At 41.0% G+C, this 23,693-nt stretch overlaps 1 protein-coding gene and 1 pseudogene across 6 annotated transcripts in view; one reads left to right on the top strand and one right to left on the bottom strand.

Annotated features, from left to right (window-relative positions):
* The window catches only part of ABLIM1 (actin binding LIM protein 1), a 336,400-nt gene that overhangs the window by 68,462 nt on the left and 244,245 nt on the right, over window positions 1–23,693 (top strand). The window lies entirely within an intron of this gene.
* LOC114110306 (protein LSM14 homolog B-like) lies at window positions 21,263–22,467 on the bottom strand (annotated as a pseudogene).

Here is a 23,693-nt window from a genome sequence, read left to right as displayed (position 1 = left end):
ACTTTCCACTTTTTCCTCTACCCTTTCTTGACCTTCTCCATCTCCAGAAATACAGTATTTATTTTCATGTGCATTGCTGCTACCTCTAATTACCAGTTGCATGTGGTTTTGGGGTCCCATGAAAGGAGGGTCTCTCCATATTGCCTTGACAAGGAGCCATTTGTGGCAGCAGAAGGTACCTGCAGAGAGGACATGACAGGTAGGAGAAAGCACTTTCAGGGTAATGCTCCCTGTTAGACCAAGAAGTTTTGTGATGGCTTCAGAGAGTATAGCTACTTGACTCTCATGTGACAGTCCTGGGTCAGTGCCTGTTGGGGTGGTTTTGTTTTAGAATTGTGCCAGTAGCTGGCCCACTTTATCTAGAGATAGCTCAGCCTGCATTTTACCCTTGCATCCTTCTTGCGGTGGTTGCTCTATTAAAATGCTGTTTTCCATATGGTTAAGAAGCTTTTAATAAGATTTCCCATCACCAAGACTTTTGAGTTGTCCATATTTTGCCTTCACCGCTATCTGATAAAAGACCTGCCACCAAAATGGGCTTTGAAAAGTAGCAATTAGCAAAATAGTTTAGTGAAACAGTGAAAACTCTGTGGGATATTATGGCCTCTGACTGCACTGTCCAGATGGTAGCCACTAACTGCACATGGCTCTTGAGCTCTGTTGAAGGGGTAGTATGTTGGGCTAAATATATTTTGATATATTGGTTTCAATAAAATAATTATCACAGTTAATTTCACTTGTTTCCTTTTACATTTAAAAATAATTTTACTTATTTATTTATTTTTGGCTCTGCTGGGTCTTTGTTGCTGCATGCGTTTTTCTTTAGTTGCAGAGAGTGAGGGCTGTTCTCCAGCAGTGGTGTGGAGACTTCTCCCTGCCATGGCTTCTCATGTAGCAGAGTGTGGACTCCAGGGCACGCAGGCTTCAGTCGTTGCGGTTCCTGGGTTCTCGAGAGCAGGCTCAGTAGATGCGGTGCCCAGGCTTAATTGCTCTGTGGCATGCAGGATCTTCCTGCACCAGGGATTGAACCCATGTCTCCTGAATTGACAGGCGGATTCTTTACCACTGAGCCACCAGGGAAGCCCCTTTTACTTTTGTAACATAGTTACTAAACAAATTTAAATGACTCATGTGCTTCGCACTGTATTTCTGCGGACAGTGCTGCTCTCTAATAGGCCATTCTGTGTGACTGAGAATTTACTACTGGTCCCTTACCGACTTATTGGAAGTCCGGAGAGAGGTTGTTTTGGCTTCCCACAGGATTGGGCAGGGTTTTTAATTTTTTTTTTTAAGTTGAACTAAACTCTGAAACATAATGAATCAGAGGAGTAAGCCATTCTCTTTTTAGTAAATGAGTTAATAGGATAATGAAAACCCCTTGGGGAAAGTAGCAAGTTAAACAACAAAGCAAGTTCTCTGCTTTTCACAAAATATTTCCCCCAAAGGTTATCTCTTATAACCTTACCTTTCCCTATCGTAACTGAGCAACTGTGCTGGGTGTCTCTAGCCTCAAGCTTCATCACATTGGCGTCTAGAAAGAGAATAGTTTTTCCGTCCTTTAGACGACAAGCCACACTTCATGTACTCTTCCTGTGAAAAGGATCCCTTGGGATCTGTCACTGCCTGTTGTTTGCGGCTCCAGCATATTGGAACATGCATTGACTTGTCAACTTTTCACCAGTAAACATTTGTGGTGATAAAACTCATAGTTAGGATTATCCACTGATAAGGGTGGACCAGAAAACTCTGACAATCATTTGGGACTGATGCTACTAATACAATGCAGTTTATGTAACTTGGATGACAGAATGAATCTTGGAAAGAAAAAAGATCAGGTCTTTCCTAGAAGAGTCTTATGCCTAAATCAGTTCAGTTCCCGAAGTGTTCCTAACCCTTTGAATTTGCTGAACTTACTTTTATGTCGTTTTCCATCCCCTTATCTAATTATAGATTGTTATTTTGTACGTAGTAGATACTCAACAGATTTTGGTTGATCGATTTTCAGATTCTGAGGGTGACATCAAGAAGGAGTGTAGTCTTGTACTTGAGATTCGGGTTTGAAGGTTTGAATTTGACTTGGTGATTTTTAAATGGATCCAATTTTTCATGGTAAGAATGATGACTGCCTTATATTAGAGGTTCCAGGGTAATACCCAATGAAATGTATTAACAAATAATTTGATCCGCATCCCCATCCCTCTACCCACAACCCTGCCCTTGCACTGAAGATTTCTGCACATAAAACATCTCATAAAATTTCAAACTTCGTGTTATACTTGCTGGTGTTAAGGTTCCCTGCATAAATTACAACGATGTCTTAAACAATTGTCTTTGGAAGATACAGTGGCTTTACTTCTGCTTTATCTTGGCACTAAGTCTTAAAGGGGTTGCTTTTGTTTCTGTGCCCATCTTGTACCTAGACTTTCTCATCCAGAGTCTGAGTAAATTTTTGTTGAAAGACTTCTTCCATTTTCTTTCTGTCTGTCTTCTATATTTGCTTTCCCCAAACCATCTCTAGTCCTCCCCCTTTTCCATCATCCTTATTCAACAGGTTCAACCTCTGCAAAAAAAGAAAAGGGTTTTTTTTTTTTTTAAAGAATATTTCCTCCCATTTCAGCTATTCAAAGTCTGTCTTACCCTCTTAATATATACCCTTCCTGGTGGTGACCCATCCCCTCAGGGACCCTGGGCATTAACATCTGACTTTGGAATATAAGATGATGTCCAGCATCATCTTATATTCCACTTGTTGGCTTTGCATCCTAATTTGCATGCTCAGTTGCTCAGTCATGTCAGACTCTTTGTGACCCCATGGACGGTAGCCCACCAGGCTCCTCTGTCCATAGAAATCTCCAAGCAAGAATACTGGAGGGGGTTGCCATTTCCTTCTCCAGGGGATCTTCCTGACCCAGGGATAGAACCTGCATCTCCTGTGGTTCCCCTGCAGGTGGATTCTTTACCACTGAGCCACCAGGGAAGTCCCTAATTTAAAGTCAATTTATTTACCAACAAATTGCATTCATTTTATTTTATAGTTTATGTGGTAACTGCTTTAAACACAGCTCAGACTGGTTGGCTCCAGTCAAGTCAGAATTCTGCCTGTCTTGTTTTAGCATTTAAAAAAATTCCCCATGTTTTTACCTAGAAGTCTTAAGCATGCGCACACCTACCCCTTTATCTGCAGTGGTGTAAGTACATCTCTCCCTGGAGGTCATGGCATGAACCAGATACTTCTCAGCTGATTCTGAGCTGCTTCTGCACGTGTTTAGTTTAAGAACTAGACCTGACACTAATTAAAAAGACAGGCGATATCAAACTTTTGTTTCTTATTGCGTCGCTTGTTTAAGTATTTCATTTTGTTTAAAGTATTTTGGTGAGGGTACAAATTTTTGGCACAATTACCCAGTTTTTTTAAAAAGTCTTAAGACTGGTATACATGAAAGGAATTACAAAGCAGCTTTTCCACTTCAGCAGATGAACTATTCATGAGTGTGTCTTTGAGAACCAGAATTCACTGAAATTGGACTTGACTCCTTATTAGGGTCAATGATCCACTAAATCGTTATCCTTGGAAACAATCTGTGGATTCTCTGTGTGGAAATAGCCTTTAACAAAGTGTACTTTCACATTCCCAGGCATGCCAGAAAAAAAAGACACTGGCCCCCACTCAGGAAGGGAGAGACTGATTTGCCCTGCTTGTTAAGTTACTTTTTTTTCTTTTCAGAATGACCAAAGGGAGGCTTTGCCTATGAATCACTTTATTGAAAATGGTATGAAAAATAAATGAGCTAGAAGCAATTTAAAGGAAACCCTGAAACTGGGCATTAGGACAGCTCTGCCAATTTCATGCATTGGAGGAGGAAATGGCAACCCACTCCAGTGTTCTTGCCTAGAGAATCCCAGGGACGGGGGAGCCTGGTGGGCTGCCATCTATGGGGTCACACAGAGTTGGACACAACTGAAGCGACTTAGCAGCAGCAGAGGCAGCCTATAGGTAATGCATAATCTAAATTCTAGTTTAGTAGCTGGCCAAAGCAGATTCACAGATAATCCCCACTCATGAAAATATTCTACTGAGAAGAACTCTAAGGTACTTTTTTACAGTTTATGTTGCCGTGATTTAAGCTCTTGTTACTCCAAGGTACTCCAGAGATGCAATGTTATAAGCGATAGAGTATGTGTGGCAGGGAGAAGCAGGGAAGGAGAAACTGTTTAAACCACTGAGTAACTACAAAAGCCAAACCATGGAAATGCCAAGTACAGGTGGCATTTGGCAGCCTGAATGTAGGCTCACAGATAGAATTCATGTCATTCAAAAGTTGGTCCTAGATCCCCTGGGGAGGGGAATGGCAACCCATTCCAGTGTTTTTGCTTGGAGAATTCCATGGACAGAGGAGCCTGGCGGGCTACAATTCATGGAGTTGCACAGAGTTGGACATGACTGTGCATACACATATACATACATTGCTAATTTTAGAAAAATACAAAACTACAGTGAAGTACCACTCTCACAGATCCAAAAAAAAAAAAAAAAAGTTGGTCCTTGCTGATGCTAACCACACCAAGAAGACATTTGTGTTTCATGGGAGCAAAAGTCAAATATATTTTAATGGCATTCCTGGGCAAGTAAGTGTACACTGTGCTTACTATTTCTACAAAGAAAATCCACAGATTTCTCTAGGGGTAAAGATTTAGCGGGTACACTGACTCTGAAAAGGAGTCAAGCTCACTCTAGTGAAAAGGTGTGCAACTCTTGTGCAAGAATTGGCTCTCCAGCAGAGGGCAGCAGTGGACACGCCCCTCTGCTTGGAACCTCTGCGCTCTGTTCTAAAGAGTGAACTGATAAAACCCCTTTAATTCAATACTTTATTCTCACAGTTCAGTTCAGTTCAGTCACTCAGTCGTGTCCGACTCTTTGCAGCCCCGTGGACTCTAGCACCTCAGGCCTCCCTGTCTATCACCAACTCCGAGAGCTTGCTCAAACTCATGTCCATCGAGTTGGTGATGTCATCCAACCATCTCATCCTCTGTTGTTCCCTTCTCCTCCTGCCTTCAATCTTTTCCAGCATCAGGGTCTTTTCCAGTGAATCAGTTCTTCACATCAGGTGGCCAAAGTATTAGCCCAAGTATGAGGTTTCAGCTTCAGCATCAGTCCTTCCAATGAGTGTTCAGGACTGATCTCCTCTAGGATGGACTGGTTGGATCTCCTTGCAGTCCAAGGGACTCTCAAGAGTCTTCTCCAACACTACAGTTCAAAAGCATCAATTCTTTGGTGCTCAGCTTTCTTTATAGTCCGACTCTCACATCCATACATGACTACTGGAAAAACCATAGCTTTGACTAGACAGACCTTTGTTGGGAAAGTAATGTCTCTGCTTTTTAATATGCTTTCTAGGTTGGTTTAGAGTGCTTCCCTGGTGGCTCAGATGGTAAAGCGTCTGCCTGCAATGCTGGAGACCCAGGGTCGATTCCTGGGTCGGGAGGATCCCCTGGACAGGGAAATGGCAATCCACTCCAGCACTCTTGCCTGGAAAATCCCATGGACGGAGGAGCTTGATAGGCTATAGTTCATGGGGTCGCAAAGAGTCGGACACGACTGAGCGACTTCACTTTCACTTTTCACTTTCACTAGGTTGGTCATAGCTTTTCTTCCAAGGAGCAAGCGTCTTTCAATTTCATGGCTGCAGTCACCATCTGCAGTGATTTTGGAGCCCCCAAAATAAAGTCTACTCTCACAGTACACAATGTAAATTAAGATCAAACTCAACCAGCACTTATAGCGTGTATAATGTGTAAAGCACAGACCAGGTACTTTGGAGGCAAAAAAGATGATTAAACCCTAAATGGCATAGGAGTTTCAAAGGACAGTTTCTTGCAGTCTTTAAGCTTGAGAGACAGACAGCGTATACTGGAATCCGGAGGCTGCCATTGTAGGTGATGGAACCTTAGGGAAAGTTTTTTCATCTTGATCAGTCGTTGGTTTCTCATCCGTAAAATGGGTACAATAATACCTGCCACTTCATCCACTACTAGTTAAAACACAGACCTACTGGAAGACACACATATAGACAAGCAATTCTGGAAGGCAAAGCAGTTAGACAACTTGCTGTAGCAGCAGAAGGTCGTGTGATAAATGTAGTCAGGGATTGGACTGAAGGGATAGCTTCAAGGGAGAAGTGGTCTTTAAGCTGAGCATTGAAGGCAAGTAAAATTCTTGTGATCATTGGGTGGAATGTGTGTCTGTGAGGGAGGGAGTATGAAGGATGAACAGAAGGAGCATAGATAATTTTATTTTATTTCTAAGTTTGTAAACTCATAATACTGTATTTCACAAAGGCTATTCTGTGGATAACTGTTGTTTCATTCAGTATAAATTATATATAATGTAGTTTCTCTGTTAGTGTTTACAAATATCTAAATTAGTTTATTTAGCTACTCCTGAAATCCATATATTTAAAAGCAATGGTATCTATATAATTTCTATTTAAAAAAATCAAGAAATAATTAAATACTATTTTTAAGAACAAATGGCTTGAGAGTTGCTAAATGCCTGGTAAGTGAAAGTGAATTTTAATTGGTAGAGTTGACTTCTTATTTATATGAAAACTTCTAGGGATATTAAATGTTGTATCATTATGAAGTGTTTTTATTCTTACTCATATGTTGTTTAATGTATAGTCATGATAGACTTTTGGGTAAAGATAAGAAACGTAGAAAACATTGATGATAAAATACAAGTGAATCACTTTTGTAATTAACACCTTTTAAAATTCTGCAAACTCTGTGATCTTTACCATGTTCATGCATTTCACTCATCTAAGTAAAATTCTGCTGTAAATCACTGGACTACCTATGTTTCAAAAGTCAATGTTTGAGGAGGATAATTAATTAATGCTTATCTGCAATTTATTTTTTTGCTGACTAGCAGTAAAGATTTTCCTCACTTATAACGTGGTATTTAGAGAGAAAAGCTTGGAAATAACAGGCTGAAATCTTTTTAGCTTACCATTAAAGAATAAATTAATAATAAAATAATAAAAGTAGTAAAAGTTGAATGTTTAAGCTTAAATATTAGACTTCTAAGCATCTACCTGATCATGTTGCCATATACAAAGTTAAAATTCATTGTTCCTCAGCATGTTTTTGAAGATTTCCATAATAAAAAAATTTAACAAAATAGTATAATGAGCCTCACATGTCCATCACCCAGTTTCAGTTAGCAACACTCTGCCATTCTTGTTTGATCTAAATTTCCACCCCCTGTATTATTTTTTTTAGTTACTTTTTAAAGGTGTAATTGGCATACATTGAAATATGGAGATCTTACCTCTAAGATTTTTTTAAATGGATATATCCATATAATTCCTATCACAATATTGAACATTTCCACATCCCCAGGTATTCTTGTGTCTTCTGTCAGTGATTTTCTTACCCCTAAACAACCATAGTTCTAAATAGGCTTGCCCCTTCTGGAACTTCATGTAAAGGATTTGTACTCTTTTTGTATAAAGCATTTTTTGCTCAGTATAAGGTTTATATGATTCACGCATGTCCTTGTATGTAGAAGCAGTCATTCCATTTTACTGCTAAATATAGTATTCCACTATACAGCTATACCACAATTTGTTTATTCATGCTATCAATGGAGATTTGACTTTTTTATATGACTTTTCACTAATATGATTAAATCTTCTATGAAAATACTCCAAAAAGTCTTTTGTGGATTTTTTTTTTTTTCATTTCTTTTGAATAAGGATCTACATGTGGAATTGCTGGGCCAAGGGGAGGTGTATGTTTAACTTTATCAGAAAATGACAACCCTTTTCCTGCAGTTGTTGTACCACGTTATATTCTCACTAGCAACCTATTAGAGTTTCGGATGTTTTATGTCATCAACATTTAGTATTTTAAATGTATTTGGTAAAGAGGCATCTTATTGTGATTTTAGTTTTTGGTAAAGAGGCATCTTATTGTGATTTTAGTTTGCATTTCCCTGATAACTAATTATCTGAGAACTTTTTTCATGTGCTTAATGGGTATTTGCATATCTTTCCTTGTGAAGTGCCAGTCAGGTTTCCCCCCCCCCCCTACTATTAAATTGTGTTGTCTCCTTACTGAGTTGCAGTACTTTCTAAAAATATCTTCTGAATACAAGTTCTTTGTCTACTTTATGTTTCACAAGTGTTTTTTCCCCTAGCCTGAGATTTGCCTGTTTATTTTAACAGTCCCTTCTAATGAGCAGAATTTTTAATTTCAATGAAGTTTAATTTATCAATTGTTATGGTTTGTGGTTTTTTGTGTGTTTTTTTTTTTTTTTTGTATCCTATCTATTCAAGAAATCTTCGCCTAATGCAAGGGAAGAAAAGTACTCTATGTTTTCTTTTAAAAGCTTTATAGGTTTGGATTTAGGTTTACATCTGCCATTCAACTCAAAATAAACTTGTGTGAACTGTGAGGGAGGGATTGAGGTTTAATTTTTTCCCACATGGATAGCCAATTGTTCCAGTTGTTGAGAAGTCTCCTTTCCTGGTTGCATTGCCTTGGGACCTTTGTAGAAAATCTATTGATCATTTAAGTTTTACATTTACAATTTTATTTGTCAGTTATACCTCAGTAAAGCTGGAAAAAGAAAAAAAATGCATTAACTTGGTAGGATTCTTTGGTAGAATTAAGAATATAATCACTAAAATAAAATTTTGCTTCAGTACACTACCACAAGCAGTATTTTTGACATTGATTCAACCAAGATATAAAGCAGTTTCATTACTATTAGGATTTCTTGTATTGCCCTTTTATAACAGATATAACTGTTTTTTAAAGTTTATTTGTTACTTCTAATGAGTACTACTATAATTCTAAATAATGTGCTGTGCTTAGTCGCTCAGTCATGTCTGACTCTTTGTGACCCCATGGACTGTAGCCCACCAGGCTCTTCTGTCCGTGGGGATTCTCCAGGCAAGAATACTAGAGTGGGTTGCCATGCCCTCCTCCAGGGGATCTTCCCAACCCAGGGATCACACCCAGGTCTCCTGCATTGTAGGTCGACTCTTTCCTGTCTGAGCCATAATTCTGAGTAATATGTTAGCATTTGCATTTCTTTCAACAATGTCTCTTAAACTAGGAACCTTATTACTCACATCTAGAGTTTTATCAGTTTTAATTCTACTGTTGATTGTCATTATAACTCTAAATTATATACTGCTATATTTTATCTGAGTTTAGATACTATCTCCTGACTCGTTATGATGTGAAAGAAGGAAATTCCCAGTCCTTCACCTCACTTTTCTTCTCTTACCCACTTTTTCTGCCTTCTCACTACTCTCCTCTATACCTTACTTTTACATTGTCAAGGTTTATAATATTGTAAACCTTCTAACTTTCAGGCATTCCTGTTTATTATAGGTTGATTTTGAATTCTGAAAAACCAATAGAAAGCATTTATAACATTGAAATTATATAAATATTCTTCACTGCAAAGCAAGTATGTGATTGGACCTGTAGAAAAGGAATTCTTTGGGGCATTAATTCTGTTTTGCTCTAAGAGGATGTTCAAGGATCATCAAAGGCTCCTTTTCCATAATCCTTTTTTTGCTCAAACTTATGATACTTTAGTTGCACCATGATTTTCTGTTTTATTCTTGCTAAGTGAAATGAATATCATCACTAAAATTCTCCATTTTCTTGATTGCACTAACTTGTTGAATGAGATTTACTTTCTTGGAGGTGTTTTCCTGGACTCCTGACCATGTTCTAACCATGTTTCTAGATCTATTGCAAAGCTGTCATTGTAGGATTCCATTGCCCTCCCCTGGCCTACCAACACCACCATCATTTTATTCTTAAACAAATTCTACATTTTCTTGAAACCTATAGTTTTATGTTTGAGGATAAATTTTTCCTTTGGAGTCAAACTTTTTTTCAGTTAGGATGCGTGGGAGGTAAATGGGACCCTTGCATATCTGAAAAGGCCTTATTTTGCCCACATGCTTGATTGACCTGGTATATATATATGCAGATTCAAAGCCACGGTTTCCCCAAAACTTTAAAGATTTTGTTCCACTGTCTTCTGAAATTCAGAATGTCTGCCAAGTCTGATGGCAGCTTGAGTCCTTATCCTTTCTTGGTAAACTGATTTGGACTCTGATAGCTCTAAAAGGATCTTCTTTATATCTTCAGAGGTTTGAAATTCTACCGAGATATGTCTCGTTATTTATCTTCCTCATCCTATTCAGAACCTGGTTTGCCCATGCAATATGAAGACCTTGTGTCTTGCTTTGGGTCTGGGGAATTTTTTTGTATTATTTTTTCCCCTCTTGTCTGTATTATCTTTCTGAGATTTCTATTAAATGAATACTGGGCATCCTTCATCCCTCTTAATTCTTCTTTCATATTTTCAGTCTCTCTTATATTTTGTTCTATGTTCTTGGAAATCTTCTGAAAGTTTTCTCCTCGCCTGCCTATTCAAACTCTCTCTCTCTTTTTTTTTTTTTTTCCAATTGCTCCTTTAATCTTTTCCCATTTTTATTTTATGGATACAGTGTGTTCTCAAATACCTCAGAGGATATGAATTGGATTTGAATTTTTATTTAGGTCCTCGTCTGTTGTATGAATTATTTATATTCTCTAGAATCATGTGGTTATATTTTCATCTTGGTGCTATTTTGTGCTGTGCATTTTCCTCAAATGTCTAGTGAATCTTAGTTGTTTCTTCATAGGTATTAATAAATTAATAGAGGGTTAATAAGGAAATTTCTATTTGGGAATTAATTTTTCCCTGTTTTTTCTTGCTGGTGTCATTTTCTTCTCTAGTTTCATATTCTGCATTGCCTCTGTGCAAGAGAGCTCTACAATATAGTCTTCAATACATTTAGTAATATACTGATCTAACATAACATTTACTTTCAAGTCCGTATCATATACCAAATGAAATGGCATATCAACCTTTTAAAACCCCTAGAAAGAGTATGGGATTTTATATCAACATGGAAAGGTTTTCAGATCTAAGTTTAAAAATTAATAATGTCAGGAATAGCTGAATTACTAAAATTGAAAATTAGGGCCGTCTACATGAATGAGGTTTATTAGACTGACGATGTGTGGGTTTTCATTTTCATAGCAAATGGCACTCTCACTTTCAGCCTTGTTCTGTTCCTAGGGTATCATGGTTTAGACGCCCAGGAACTTGATGTCTGATTCGCTGTTTGGAGGGTTCGCACACGCCCTGCGTGAAGCCTGCGCCTCCTGATGTGTTCGCTCTGTGCTTCCCACCCTCCCTCCCACTCTCTGACATTTCCTGGTGCTGCCTCGGGGGGCTGAGTGGGCTAGCCGGGGCTGGCTCTCGCCTCCGGGCGGTCCTGCTGCACAGGACAGCTGTCTGGGAAGTCCAGTGCCAGCTCCCAGGACTCAGGACCTCACTGCTCAGGAGCATGTGCCTCTGGGCACAAGAGGCCTCGCTGGTGGCCAGATTCCAGTTCTTTCCAGTTCGAACTTTTTAGCACTGTAGTCATTGTTCATGTCCCTGACTCAGGCCAGTTTTAGAAGTACCATTTAAATTTTGTTAAAAAGCCACCTCAGAGTGACCTCACCTGAACTCGTGCTTGGGGGGCGGCAGGGAAGAACCTAGGCTGTGTAGACTGAAAAGAAATGGTCTCATCTGCAAATCCCTCCTCTTCAGTCTCCCTCCAGAGTGGTCTGGGTCACGGGTGTGAAAGATTCAGATTATTGCAGATTCTTGCTTCTTATTGAACCCAAACTGGATGAGAAAGCCTCAGCCCGGCTCTAGGGCTTAGTAACAGTGGAGGAAAAGATCTATTCATGATCAGCTGTGAACTGAATTGTGTTCTCCCCATATTTATACTGTGACGCCCTTCCCTCACCCCCTACATGACCTCAGAATGTAAGTGAATTTGGAGATATTGCCTTTGAAGATGTCATTAGGGACTTCTCTGGTGGTTAGGAATCCCCCTGCCAATATAGGGGACACAGGTGCAATTCGTGGTCCTGGAAGGTCTCACATGCGGTAGGGCAGCTAAGCCCATGCACCACTACTGAAGCCTGCGCTCTAGAGCCTGGGAGCTGTAGTAAGAGAAGGCACCACAATGAGAATCCCATGTGCTACAGCTAGGGAGTCATCCCTGCTCGCTCGCTGCAACTAGAGAGAGCCCTCAGTTCAGTTCAGTTCAATTCAGTGGCTAAGTCGTGTCCAACTCTTTGCAACCCCATGGACTGCAGCACACCAGGCTTCCCTGTCCTTCAGTATCTCCTGGAGCTCACTCAAACTCACGTCCATTGAACTGGTGATGCCATCCAACCATCTCATCCTCTGTCATCCCCTTCTCCTGCCTTCAATCTTTCCCACCATTAGGGTCTTTTCCAATGAGTCAGTTCAATGAGAGAGCCTTCACAAAGCAACAAAGACCAGTGCAGGGAAAAAAAAAAAAAAAAAAGATGTCATTAAATTAAAATGAGGTTGTTAAGGTGGGCCCTCATCTAATATGACTGGTGTCCTTATAAGAGGACATTGGGACACAGAGAAAGAGAGAAAGACACACACAAGACATATGCACACACAGCTAACCCTGTGGGGGCACAGCAAGAAGGCGGCTGGCTGCAGGCCAAGGAGAGAGGCCTCAAAAGCCAAACCTTGAGCTTGAACTTCCAGCCTCCAGAACCATGGGAAAATAAATCTCTGTTGAAGTCACCCTAGCCTGATATTTTTTTTTGTGACAGCTCTCAGAAACTAATACAGAATGTTTAGTCAATAAAACCTGATTCTTTCCCTGCTGCCCTCAGGGCCAGAGGAAGCAGGAATTCACTGGGGCCTGGGTAAGTGGTCCTGATCACTCGATTCTGAACCTGTGTATTTAACTTTATGACATGACTGCTGTCTAAGAACGGTTTTGACTAGTCTTGCTGAATTCTGAACTCTTTGGTATATCAAACTTGGACGGAGACCTGGTGAAAGACATCAGAGAGACTGTAATTAGGAGAGTTTCACAGGTGTGCAAGAGTAACACTGTGTAGGATGTTAGCTGAGATGTGCTGATAAGGGCTTAGTTGACACAAGCTGCAGCAATACAAATCTGGATGTGCTGGTTTGCCAAAGAGGCTGACACCTCAGTAAGACCTTGACTTCAGATATTAAAATTGGAAGTTCCTTGGTTTGACTGTACAGAGCTTCACGTATGGAAACCTTTCTTTAAATGTTATTTATTTCCCCCTCTCTCTTCAATGCCATTATATTATTGTTGGCATTTCTAGCAGCAGAATTCTTTAATCTGAAAAACTAGAATCCTGATGGACCTTGTTCTGACCTAAGTTTCAGGTTGTGGATTTTACATCATGCATTCACCCTCTCTGTGTCTCAGTTTTCTTTACCTAAAAAGAGAGATAATTACAGCTCCCCACTTCACTTGATTATGATATTCTAGGCATCAATTTTGAGAAAGAGAGTAAATTTCAGAAAGACCTTTTCCCCCATTCAACTTGGACAAGAGAAAGTGATATAGCCTCTTTGAACCTCAGTTTCCTCATCTATAAAATGGGCAAAGTAATACTTAAAGGAGTATTGTGAGTGTTCACTGAGAACATTCAGAAACCACCTTGTGTTAATCCTTGCATATTTTAAGAGCTCAATAAGTGTTAGCCATTGATGATGACGTTACTAACAAGAGGTGATTTCACTGCTCTGATGTGCTCCTGACATATTATTATTCTGGCTCGTGAAAGGAGCATCTACCTTAAGACTTAGGTTGGTTGAAACTATCTAACATGGGAGGTATAGGATTTGAGAGAAGGTATGGGCTTCCCTGGTGGCTCATTCATGAAAGAAGCTGCCTGCAATGTGGGAGACCTGGGTTCGATCCCTGGGTTGGGAAGATCTCCTGGAAAGGGAATAGCTACCCACTCCGGTATTCTTGCCTGGAGAATTCCATGGACAGAGGAGCCTGGCAGGCTATAGTCAGTGGGGTCGCAAAAGAGTTGGACATAACTGAGCAACTAACACTTTCACTTTTCACGTGGAGATATAACTGTAGAATGAGGTCTTATTCCTTTAACCTACAAGTGCTAAAACCTCAGTATGTGCCATAAAGTAGCCTTTCTCTAACTTTAACATGCACATAAATTCCCTAGAGATCTCGTTAGAAGGCAGATTCTAATCCAGTAAGTAGGAGCGGAGTTGGATGTTGAGATAGATTCTGCATTTCTAACCAGTTCCCAGGTGATGGCGAGGCTGCCGCTCCAGGTCAGGTTTGAGCAGAAAAGCAGTGAAATCACCCTAATCTGTCAATTCCAATTCCAATTATTTCATCAACCAATTATTATTTTCTATTGCTTTACATTAAACTTCAGAACAATTTCATTTTTAATCTTAAATTGGCAGGGCTCACAAGGGCCTCTGTACCAAGACCTGTTTCAGGGAATGCTTTGTCTAGTGATTTAATTCGCCATTTGATATAAAATGAATATAGGGCAAGTTGACCTGCTGAAGCTTATCTATCAGAGGGAATACATGTGGCTATGACATCTGTGATAAAGCTGACACAATTCCTCTATGAGGTTGCTTCCCATTGCTAACGTTAGTACTTTCAGTGTGGGAAGAAACGCTCAAGGAGTGTGCATGACATCTGTATTTTGTATAATTTATCAGATGGCCACATTTTAAGAACTATGTGATGCTTGTCCGAAAAGGGAAGAAACAGGATGATTTTCTGTAGCCACAACTGTGAGGTACAGTGACTTGTATTAATATTATTAAATTACTGATTTTTCTTTCCTGAAAACACATTTGACCGTCACTTCTGGGGAAGCTGTAATGGTGGTCAAATCTCACGTCTTTTTCAAGATGGAAGAAGAAACTGAGTTACCCTAACTTTACCAAGTGGTCATTATTGGGTTTATTTTATGCTTTTTGTAAAGGAAATAATCCGTTTTCACTCATTGTGACTTTTGTCCTTTGGGAAGCGGGGATGACTCCGAAGTTCTGATGACTTCACTGTGCTTCCCTAATTTAAAGCCATGTTGGAGGGGCTCCATCCCCAACTCCTTGGTCAAGTTGAATTAACCCCAAGCTGGAGCACTGGAAACTGCTCTTTGCAAATATTACTGTTACCATTTAGAAATATATACACTACCTAACTTTTCTTTTGAGAAAAAACTATCCACCTATAAAAAAGAAAAATTGCCTTAACAAAAACAGTTCTGGTTTGACTAATCATTTTGTTTCTTTAAGTGATGAGTGTATGCAAGGTGGACCCTTGATGAGCCAACATTGTACTGTGGATACATATCTATGTTTATGTGCTGTTAGAACAGAAGGCGCTGTATATAGAAATGTTGCTTTGAAGCAATATTTGCAAAACATGCAAACTTCTGTATCTGTATTTGGAAAAATAAAACAGGTTTTTGTTGCTAAAAAAAAAAAAAGAAAAAATTGGCAGGGTTCCTCTTTCCCATCCCTGGCCTTGCTAACACTTACTTTAAAAAAACAAAAAACAAACAAACAAACAAAAAAAAAACAAAATAAGAGTAACAACAATGACAATGACTAATGTTTATATAGAGGTTACTATATACACCAGGAACTGCTTACTGAAATTCTTACGACACCTCATAGGGTAGGTGCTTTAATTATCTCCATTTTATAGGTGAGAAAGCTGGGGTACATATAGGTAAGATAATTTGTTTCAATGCTTACCTAGTGCATGACAACTAGGATTATTTTAGGAGTCTATTTAAATATTGGAGAAGGGAATGGCAACCCACTCCAGTATCCTTGCCTGGAGAATTCCACGGACTGAGAAGCCCATGGCAGGCTATAGTCCATGGGCTCAAAACAGAGTCAGATACGACTGAGTAACGAAAGATGTAATGTAATGTTATTTGAAGGATTCCTTTGTAAATCAGAGGCTCTAGAGATAGCTGGAATAGTTCAGTCTAATTCATCAGTTTTTGTTGTTCACACTATGGTTTCATCACATTTTACAAAAAGTGGAGCCCACCTTCCTGGAGCCAGTGACGGTGATATTTATCCAGGATGCACTCCCAGGCTGACTGCAGAGGCTGTTATCCCGATGAGTACTAGAGCGGCCCTGGGGCTGGACCCCACGCAGTGAGCTCAGCTGTGGCTGGCTAAGGAACAAGATTTTAAGAATGAAGATCACAGCAAGCCGGATGGATCCTGCTTCCATCCTAATCTGAGGGTAAATTCAAATTTTATCAAGCAAACATTGTTTTCTATGGATTTACACTCAACTTCAGAAAGGTTTTATTTTTCATCTTAAATTGACAGGGCTCTGGCTGCTTTCCTGTCCCTGGCCTCTCAGTTTAGTATTTTAAAAATGTTGAGAACAAGAGTAAGATCACTACTTCATCTGTGAGCCTGCCCCCAGAACTGCGGGCAGTTCCCGGAAGAGTGGTAGCAGACAGCTCTGGGCACGTTCCTGAATGAGGACAGGGATGTGTCTGTTAGGAGTTGTGCCCTCTGCAGTCTGGAGACAGTGCTTACTCTGGAGAACGTGACTCAGAGCCCATGGTTGCCCGTAACCCTGGCTGGGCCCGTCACTGATTCTGCAACCTGGGATCAGTCCTAGATTTTCATGGTCTTTATTTACCTCCTTCCTAACATGAAAGAAATGGACAGAATGGGAATTTTTCAAAGCATATGTTTTTAGCTATGAAATCCTTTTTCAAACAAAAGTTCGTCTGGAAGCCCAGGAAATAAATTAGATGAGCTGAAATTTCTCTGGTGGAAGTTGGGGCAGAGCCAGAGTCAGCCCTATGTTTTCTAATCTCTCACCAGTCCCCAAGAAGCCTCATTATTAAAACTACTGGACTAATGATGATCTGCAGGCTCCCTCTAGCTTCCGTACTGTCTGTCCCTGTGTTCTCAGGGGAACAGGGCTTGGAGTATCAGAAGGCTACCACTGGGGAGAGGCATTTGACGGCTAAAGGCAATTTTGTCATTGACCCCAATGGTTGATTACTGTGTTATTGTGTAGTCTCCTAGTTGTGTCCAACTCTTTGCGACCCCATGGACTACAACACGCCAGGCCTCTGTCCCTCACCATCTGCCAAAGTTTGCCCAAGTTCATGTCCATTACATTGGTGATGCCATCAGCCATCTCATTCTTAAAGGGGAAGTGGCTGGTTATTAGGAAACCTAGAGAGGTTAAAGTAGACATCCTCAGTGTTATTTTGAAAGATTTAAATGCGTGTTTTTTTGTTTGTTTGTTTTGTTTTTGCTCTGTCATTAAACATACCTTAAACTAGACTTATCCTCTTTCATTTGGAACAGAGGATAAAGATTTTTGTTTTCTTTTGGTTTTTGATTTTTGACTAGGTTTATAGAGGTGTGAGGTGTGATGTATGTAGTTACAGACTAGTCCAACTCCCTTTGCCAAAGTAAACAAATGATTTTAGAAGAGATGAAAATTGAAAGTGGGCAGAAACAAACAATGGGAGGACTTCTCTGGTGGCCCAATGGTTAAGACTTTGCCTTTCAATCAGGGAGTGTGGATTCAATCCCTGGCTAGGGAGCTATGATCCCACATGACTCTTGGCCAAAACACGAAAACAGAGAACAGAAGCATAAAACAGTAAAAAAAAAAAAAAAAAAAAAACAATAAAGACTTTAAAAATAGTCTCCATCAAAGAAAATCTTAAAAAAAAAAGTCAATAGAAAAGCCTTTGGAATTATTGGCTTCCATGAGACCATAAATAAATGATCGCTTTCCTTAAAGATTAGATATGAATGCTTTACTGTCAGTGAATTGTTAACTAGACAGGGAAGTACAGAATGTTAAGTTGAATTTAGAGTTTCCCAAATTATACTGGAGATTTGAATCAGAGACAGTGGTTTGAAGTAGCACTCTCATTCTCTTTAAAATGTGGCATATTCTCTTCTCACTAACTTTGAATAAAGCTTCCAAAGAGAATACAGCTTTCAAACTGGTTGCTAGTGGTACACCCTGAAAGATGCAGGTGGGACAGATGATGTGGTAACATCTCCAGGGCAAGTATTCTAGGTGTTTATCCATTTTCCTACCCTCTAACAACAAAAAATCCCGTATAAAATGTAGCCGGCTGTGTATAGCACAGTTAGTAAATAGCCTTCTTTCTCTAGAGGTGAAGCTACAAGTGGAATGTTTTGCCATCACAATGGTCATATGTCACTTGTGAGACAAATGATAATTAACGTGAAAATTCTAAAAATCCAGACTATGGTCAATCATGATTTAACTTAATGTTTGGTGCTTCTATAATGAGACAAAAGTAGAATCTCCTCATTTTGCTGTAATTTTTTTTTTTTCATTTTAGACTGTATCATTGCAACCTTTTTCAAAGGCACAGAAAGACTGGAATCCCCCAGTTCCTGCAGTTTATTTGTATCAAACGAGACAGAAAAGAGAAATGCCTAGTATTTTGGCAGAGAGTAAGGAATATTTTTTAATCCCCTCTAGGCAAGGCAATGGCACCCCACTCCAGTACTCTCGCCTGGAAAATCCCATGGGTGGAGGAGCCTGGTAGGCTACAGTCTGTGGGGTTGCGGAGAGTCGGACACGACTGAGTGACTTCATTTTCACTTTTCACTTTCATGCATTGGAGAAAGAAATGGCGACCCACTCCAGTATTCTTGCCTGGAGAATCCCAGGGACTGAGGAGCCTGGTGGGCTGCCATCTATGGGGTCGCACAGAGTCGGACACGACTGACGCGACTTAGCAGCAGCAGCAGCAGCAGCAGCAGCAACAGCAGGCTAGCCCCATAGGCTGGGTGAGACTGAGAGTGAGGGCAGATGAATAGACAGAAGCGGGAGAGGAGGGAAATAGCAAATCCATGGCTGTGCGCTTCTTGGCTGTGGAAAAGGTGATGTAGAAGGTGTCTGATAACAACCACTAAGCACATTCTGCTTTGAATTAGTTCCTCTTTATTTGAAAAGGTTCACACAAACAACAACATTGATACTGCTTAATTGCACACAGAGTGATGTGGATGAGGCTCAAAGATATTGCAGTTTAGCCTCTTGATCGCACCTCACTCTAACACAGTAATGAACAGGTGAACCTGAGTTCAAGTCCCTGTCCCCCTGACCACAAGCTGCAACTTTGAGAAAAATTGCTTTCTCTCTAGGCATAGTCTTTGCATACGTTAAAGAAAGGCTGATAATACCCTTCTTCCCAGCACTTACCTACTAAGGCTGTTATGAGGAAACACAACACTTAAGAATGCTTATCTTAGTCCCTGGTACAGACTAACTGCTTGAAAAACATTAGTCCAGTATTAGTCCCGTTTGGGAGCGCTGGTAGCAAATATTAAGGGTCAGCATCCAGCAGTGATGAGGATAACCTTGAATTCAGGTGATGGGTTCCCATGTACCAGCTACTCTATTTCCATCCAGCTTATTGTTTGATGTGGGGAGTCCAGTTTTTTGAAATTTCATTTAAAGTCCTTTTTGGCAAGTATTGGCCAAAAAAGAGGAAAGGAAAAGAAAGAAAAAAATGAAGGAAGACGGAAGAAAGAAAAAGAAAAGAAAAAGAGTTGATAGAAATGTTGGGTAGCCCAATTATCTCTTAACTCTTCTGATATAGATAGAGCAGGTATTATTCGCCCATTGAACAGAGTTAGAAGTTAGTTTGGTGATTGGCCTAAGATCACTGGTGAGTTACAGTAGGGCCAGAACAAGAAAGGAGTTGGGTCTATCACAGACTTATATGAACTTAGGGTTGCTGGACGGAAGGATGGGGAAAAGGGACAGTTAAGGAGTTTGGGATGGACCTGTAAAAATGGATAACCAACAAGGATCCACTTACAGCATGTGAAACTCTGCTCAGTGCTGTGTGGCAGCCTAGATGAGAGGGGAGGTTGGGCGAGAATGGATTTATGTATATGTATGGCTGAATGCCTGCACTGTTCACCTAATGTTATTAATTGGCTATAACCTAATACAAAATTAAAAGTTAAGAAGTGGGGTCTAAAGTAAGTGTCAGATGGCAACTCCAGTATGAGCGTGGAACACGGTTGTACACAGTGGGCATGAGGTTGGGGAAGCAGTTTGCCATGATGGTGGTCCCTTCACTGCAGCCTTTGCAGAGACAGGTACTAGCCACTGACTAGGTCTCTTTGTGAAGGAGAGGAATAGTGAAGAACCTCATGAAAACATCATGTGATTCAGAAAAACGACTCTTCTGAAATCAATCTCCGTATAGTCTTCAGTATTTAGGCTTTTTGCAAAAAGCAGTAGCAGACTTCGATGTATTCTTACTTTTTATATTGCTAAATTTATGTTTTGGGTTATCCCTACCCATGGAGATGGCCTGACACCTTTGATTAAATGATTTGCCTGAACTGTTTAATATTTTTGAGGGAGTTTTAGCATCCTGGCCATGGTCTCTGACTCAGACTGCTTGTGTCCAGGTCCAAGCTGCATCGCTTATTAGTGGAATGACCTTGGGCAATTTCTTTAACTTCTCTCTGTTGCAGCTGCCTCATCTTTCTGAGGGAGATGGTAATGGTACCTGCCCCAGAGGGTTATTAGAACTCAATGAGAGATTCTTTGCTCAATACATGCAGAGAGTGAGCCCCATATAAATGTCAGCTGTGAATTATAATAAGGCTGTTCTATTTGCAGTTTATGAAGCTGAGATACATCACATCCATATGTTATGGGCATTGTTATTATCTTAGTAAAGTCTATAAAACTTCATTTCCAGTCACAAAAATAATGACATGGGATCCACTTGGAAATCATTGGCAGAAACTGGCTCGAGTAGCACAGAGATCATTGTATGCCATAAAGACCATACAAATCCAGATGAAGCCACCATCAGATTGCTTTCTGTTTAAGTGGTGGTGAACTACAAGTTCTTTTAGTTCTTTGGGTTTTTTTTTTTTTTTTTTTGCATTTGCCAAATGAAATTTGGTTCCGCCTTTAAAGTCAAAGCTGTCCAAGAAAGGTCACAAAGTGAGGATCACACTTTCACTCTGGAACCCTTCTGCAGAAACTTAGAATCAGGCTGTGCACAACTGAAAAGGAAAAATAGGTTAGAATACCTCAAAGCGGCTTCCCATGTACACTTCCCCAAACAAGAGGTTCTATCTCAGACCACGTCCAAGTTCAGTTCAAAATGTAAGTGGTAGCATGGACTTTCCAAACTCAGTAAACGAAGTGACCGTGTCTCCCCCAGTAAGTGCAGTGTTCTCCATCGTCCTCGTAGACACAGCCTGGCACCAGTGCCGCTTCAGCAAGAAACTTCGGCCAACTCCTTACACCCTGCCGGTCCCAGCTCTGTGGGAAGTTGGGTTACGGTGGGTTGCACCATTGCCCCTGCCCCCTCGAAATCCACCCCAGAAACTACGGCTTCGGAGGAACCTCCCTGACACCCTGAAGGTCTCCGTGTTGAGCTTCCTCTCCTCAGCGCACATCATCCACCTGGAACTGGTCTTGGGTTCAGAGATGTTGTCAAGTAAGGACTTGGACGTGTTGTAGTAGCAGCGGGGCCCCAAGTGGTCCTTCTCAGCAGTGGCCTCTTCACTCTGGGTCACCACGTCCAGGTCCTTCCCTTCCCCTTTCTCAGCTTTGTCATCTTGAAAATTCAGTTTCTTTTTAAACTCCTTGTCCAGCTCTTCTCGGCTGAACTGGGCATTTGCCCTCTCAAAATCAAAGTCGCCTTCAAACTGGATTGTGTTTTCCTTGATGTTAGTTGGACAGCTTTGCCCTCTGGAGCGGTTCCTTGTTTGTCTGTTCCCTGAGTGCCTCCTCTGGGGTCTTCTGTTCTCTGTCGTTCACCGGCCGTTGAGTTTGCACAGCTGCCTCTGAGCTATATCGGGTGGGGCTGGGCACCTGTTGAGCTGCATGCCCACGGTGTCCTCGCCAGGTAACAGCTTCCTAGAGTTCAAGTTATCAAGAGATCCAGTCTGGACGGCCTGCTCCACCATGGGGCTCTTGCCAACTGAGACAGACGGAAATCTGGCTCCTAAACCCAAGGAGGCCAGCATACTGCTGGCTAAGCAGGGAGCTGCCCACCAGCTGGCTGTAGGGTGGCTTCCCTCGGAAGGGGCTGTAAGGCACCTGGAAGGAGGAGCCCAACCCAAGCCCAGGGACTATCGAAGGACAGTAGGATCCTGAGGGAGCGTGTGCTGAGCTTTCGGAGGTTCACACACAGTAATATCTTTGACATCACTTCCCCAGAAGATGATGTACTCATAAATCTCCTCTCTAGGGGGGTGGCAGGCCTATCTGTGGGACAGTACCAAAGTTCCTCACTTTGGCAAGCGCCACGGTGGCATTGTCCCAGTCGATGGTGTAGAGGACGCCCTTGTAGTGGATCTGTGCCTTGGAGATGACGTTGATCTTGCTGCCCAGGTTCGGGGTGCCCGAGGAGCCGCTCATGGCGGTGGTCACCTGGCCGGGCCCGGCCCACTTGCCTTTGCGTGGTGGCCTCGTCACCCTCTCCTCGCGGCCTCGATGCTGCCTTACTGGCACTCGAGGGCCTGCCTGGGGACCAGGGGGCCTCTTTTAGTTCTTGACATTGTTCTTTCTCATGGAGTCACGTAGCTGAGCTTGGGTTGGGGCAATTATCTGGGCGTATAACCAAATAACATTGGAACACAAGTTCAAGGGAAATGACAAATCAGTCTTAACTTTTTTCTTCCTGTGCTTTTCTCATTAGGGTCTAGAGGGGTCTTCTTCCTTATTGAGTATGACCTTTTGAGAAATTTAGTTTCCATCTTTCCCAATAGAATCATTCTTCTTAGGGAATTAAATTTGCTTCAAGTTTCTGCCTCTTCTGCTCAGTTTAAAAGATGAGGCCAGGGCCCTGTGGGTGTTTTGTTATTGATGTCTGCTATTTTTTACTCTCAGCTCTGTCGTTAAATTGTATTATGGTAGGCGGCATCTCCTAGGCCCGGTCTTTTAACATCATTTGCCTTAAGATGTGTTATTTGCCTAGGAACACGCAGTATCTATGTTCCAAGCTTAGCATCACTGGGGACCAGACTTGCAAACAGAACCAGGCACTGAGGCCTATGGTAGCCACCCAGATAACAGGACTGCACGTTGCTGGTCAGAATTCTCCTCCTTGTACATTCTGTGTGGCCTTGGCAAGTTTCTGAATTCCTCTGGCTCTAAGATTGCTCTCTGATCTCTACATTCCTTGCTAGCCTTCTGCTTCATTAGTGCAGTTTCCAAACTCAGTTTTGTGGTCAGTTAATCTTTGTGTTGGGGTTGGACATTCTCTCATCGAATAAATTTAGAAAATGCATCTTACTTTATTTTTCTCTCAAAGAGTTACAAGGCACACATGCTTATCAAGGTCTCTGAGAAGCTCCCTGTTGAACAGTGCTTAATGAAGCATTTCTCAAATATAGGTGAATATGTAATTTTTTTCTTGATTAATTTTGGTTTCCTGGGAAGACTTCTGAAGAGCATCAATTGGGAAAGATTTCTGCTGCAGCTTTCTCAAGGTGATTAGTTATGTAAGGTAAAGAACACAGAGCAGTGTCTCGGATTTTAGAATGACAATGTAAGTGTAACATTGCCTTTTAATTGGAAAATAGTTGTGTAAACAGTTTTTAAGCAATAGGTGTCTACATTCTGATAAACTGCCAGAGTATCTCTGGTTCAGCTAACAGAAGTCAAATTTGGAGGCCCACAACCAGGAAGGAACTACTTTATTGGTTAACTCTTCAAAGAGTC

The sequence above is a fragment of the Ovis aries genome, chromosome 22 (assembly GCF_016772045.2).
Source record: "Ovis aries strain OAR_USU_Benz2616 breed Rambouillet chromosome 22, ARS-UI_Ramb_v3.0, whole genome shotgun sequence".
NCBI classification, from domain to species: domain Eukaryota; kingdom Metazoa; phylum Chordata; class Mammalia; order Artiodactyla; family Bovidae; genus Ovis; species Ovis aries.
The sequence above is the reverse complement of the archived record's forward strand: the minus strand, read 5'-3'. Positions and strand labels throughout refer to the sequence as shown.